This window comes from Petaurus breviceps, unplaced genomic scaffold (genome assembly GCF_028583685.1).
Source record: "Petaurus breviceps papuanus isolate PSGF00001 unplaced genomic scaffold, PetGlider_PUasm1.0 90459, whole genome shotgun sequence".
Classification (NCBI taxonomy): Eukaryota; Metazoa; Chordata; class Mammalia; order Diprotodontia; family Petauridae; genus Petaurus; species Petaurus breviceps.
Window position 1 is genome coordinate 1,516,931 of NW_027187259.1, and position 3,918 is coordinate 1,520,848.

Sequence of the window (3,918 nt, forward strand, 5' to 3'; positions counted from 1 at the left end):
TATATATATATATATATATATGTTGAGTATTTGTTTTTTTTCTTTTTTAAAACAAAATTCTTTGGAATTAACTTAGTCTCTAATTATTTTTAATGGTTTTAGAAGGTCCTTTATGAAGTTTGAAATTTATTGATTTGTAGTTTAGTAAAGTAGGTTTAATACTTCTGCTTTTCTGCATTTGCTTATGAGGATTTATGCTTTAATACATGCTCAATTTTTGTAAAAGGGTACTATGCTGAGAGAAGTATATTCTCTTTTCTAGTCTCATTAAATAATTGCCAGAGATCTATCATATTGGACTTTTCTGAAATTCTACTCAGGTCCTTAACTTACTTTTAAACAAATCATTTTTTATTAAATTTGTCTAGGTCACAAAGGGGCACATTGGATTTCCCAATTCACAGGCAGTTTATGATATACCTCCAGAATAGTAGTGCTAGTGTGACAATTATATCTCATTTTGAGGCAGAAGTTGAATTATCCAAATAGATTACTCAACTAATTCAAAAGAACAGGTTCTACATGGTCTTTGAGGGTGGATGTTATTTTTAGAAGCAGAAGTCAAAGGTTTAGTCCCTCAGAATATTCAAAAGACTAAGCACCAAAGTTAATCTCCAAGAGTTCTGAAATTACTCTGAACAATGGCAGCTTTTTGGAAACAAATAGGCAGCCTTTCAAGGTGATTATTTTGAAGGTAGTGACATTGACTTAGTTAAGTTCTGGGGCATGTGTTAAAGAAAAAACATCAGCCTTATTATCTCATGCATTCACATAGAGGACAAAATAAATAATTTCTTAGAGGTCTCTTCCTGATATGATTCTCTTGCCTAGCAATAAAAGAAAAAAAATCTGGACTGTTTAAAACCTGGGTTTAGTGATATAAGTTAATTTTAAGTGATTTTCTAAAAAGCTGATTTAATGTGATTTTGCAGGCAACAGTATTAGTAAATACCTAGTCAAAACTGAAGTAGAGGAATTTCTGTAAGAAGACTTATTTGAACTGATGTAAAGTGAAATAGCAGGACCAGGAATACCACATATACAATGATAATAGTATAAAATAGAAATAATAAAAGAAGAATGCTATGTAATTATCATGATCAAGTTCAGTCCTAGTTGAAAAGAGTAGAAAAATGTCCTTCCGTTTCTTTCTTAAAGAGGTAGGAAACAGAGTATGGAACATAGTGTAAGCTATCGGTGTCCATTTGATCTGTTGGCTAGTTTTACTTAGCTGTTTATTTGTTTCTTCTTATTCTTTGTTAGAAGGGATGGATTTCTAGGGTAAGAAAGGAAAGGGACATATCTGGAAGTAAAGGTGATATTTTAAAAAAGAGATCCATAAAATTTTAATAAAGTATAGGGCTTTAATGTTCACAAAGGGCTTTCCTTGTAACATCTATGTAAGGCAGAGAATATTCACTTGACCAGAGAGAGGGAAAAAAAATGTAAAAGCCAATGAAAGAACTCAGATTAATCAGACTAATGACCATTTCCCACTCTACACTATTCTCAAATTTTTCCTTCCTGTCATTTAAAACACATCCTGTGGGAAAATACCTACTAAATAGGTAGCTGCAGTTGTCTTTAATGGATAGTGAACTTGGTTCAGATTTCTCAGTGAAGAAAACAAAAAAGGGAAGGATGTTTATCCTCTTGTATGATTGGCACAGTCGATTTATTAAGTGGTGCTATTCTTCTGAAAGGGTATAAAGATCAGCGTAAAATACTATACTTGTCTCAATTATACAATTTATAAATAACTTTTCAAAATAACATCTGGATTTGCATGGAAATCTATAAACCTGGGGGGAAATAAAATTTAAAATTGTTACTGCTAGTATTTGGAGTTTTAAGGATCAGAATTGGCTCTCCAAACTCATACTATAAAAGATATGACCTAGGCTGAAAAATCCACAGGAAAAATATAAAAATGATTATAAATTTTCATCAAATGGGTCACCCCCCCAACATTTTCTTCTACAGAAAGATTTCTCCAAGTACAAATGAGGGGATTATTATAAGTGCCTACTACTAGGTTTTTGCCATTTTCTCATTTATTCAAGTGTTTCTTTTTATCTTATAGTGAAGGTAATAATTCATTTCTATGCATATTATATATATATATATATATATATATATATATCCCACTTAGATCATTTAATAAAAAAGCTGGAAACAGGAAATTTTTCAGTGGTAAGATGGCTCTGGTCTAGCATTGGTCAGTTTAGACTCCCTTAGCTTGCAAGCAACTATAGCTAGAGTTGATATGGAACCAAGTTCTATAACCTCTAAAGGTTATACAAGGAGTCACATGCCCTAAGGATTCCTGATAAATGTTTATTGTGCTGTTGATGAAGCAGTTTTGAGGCTAGGTTTAGGCTGAATTTTAAGACACTTAACTATGGAGAAGAAATGCCATGTAAGCATAGCAGAGAAACACTGAAGTAATATAATTATCTTGGCAATAAAATGTGGGTAATGAGATTTATACTAAAGAAAATTAGGAATCTAATGGTCAAGACTACTAGTTTTTTTTTCTTTTTTTTTTTGGAGGGCAATTGGGGTTAAGTGACTTGCCCAAGGTCACACGGCTAGTTTTTATGTTAAGTGTCTGAGGTCCGAGTTGAACTCAGGTGCTCCTGGCTCCAGGGCCGGTACTCTATTCACTGCACCACCTAGCCGCCCCAAGACTACTAGTTTTTGAAGGTCATAGGCTCCATCCAAAGAAAAGATAAAATTGTCTTTGGTAGATTTGTTATTGACAGTCGTATACCACCTTTTTCATTTGAGTAACAAACTGGAAAGTTCAAAATCTCAGCTCTAAAGCATGGGATGGTGCCAGGCTAAGGGGGATGGAAATCAATCTGATTTTTGCTTCAAATATGAGTGATGAGAATCTGTTGATATGGATTAATGTTCTCAGAACAGTTGTACAAAGAAATTATAAAGGATGAGAAGGAAGACACCTCTATCAAAACAAGAACATAGATACTATGAAGGGTCAGAACAGTAAAAAAGCAACCTGATCCTAGGCACAACAGAAATAATTACAGTATTAGCCACCTTGGTATGAGACCAACTTGGGAGGAAAGTCTATACCCTATGGCGAATGACCAGCAGGGCTCACCCCACATGAGGCTCCTAGAAGAGCAGCTGCCTTGGCTGGAGTTCAACTGGCAAAATTAGTCTTATTGACCTACTGTAGCTACATAGACATTTATTTTCCTTATGTGGAGAGAAAGGTTGGAGGACTTGAAGCCTGGAGTTACTCTAAAGATAGAGAATGCACAACCATGGACTATTTGTAGAAGGAGAGCAAATGAAGACTCAAGGGGAGTCTGGAATTTGAAAACTTGAGGGGTCGTGGGTCAGGAGGAGAGTAGTAGGCAACAAGTTTGGGAGGCAATATTCCACTAAAGATGAAAAGTTTACAATAAAAGTACAAATGTTAGAATTCTCATCTTGGCTAGATACAAAATACTGAATTGTTTCTTGTGCCCCAAATGTAATATCTGTGATGAAATAAAAGTAACACTGCTTTTGGAGAAACATTTATTGTTAGGGTATCAAATTTATGTACCCATATAAATGTCTTTACAGTGTGTAGCACACATACAATTCTTTGCTGGATTTATGCTACAGATCTCAGTGAAGAAGAATCAGTTGATTAAAAACAGACCGCAGTGAAAACTTGCTCGTAAGAAATTCTGCTGATCTAAAAAGTTGACATATAGGCCAGGGGAGTCTGAACTTTATGAATACAATCGTGTTCATAAAATGGGCCTTCCTGGAATTAACAAGTTGTTATTAAAAATTCTGTAAGCAAATAGACTGGATAAAAACTTCTTCAAAGTATCTGTAAATGACCATAACCGGTGAGCTAAAGAACACTTGACAGATAAAAGATTTAACTTTGGG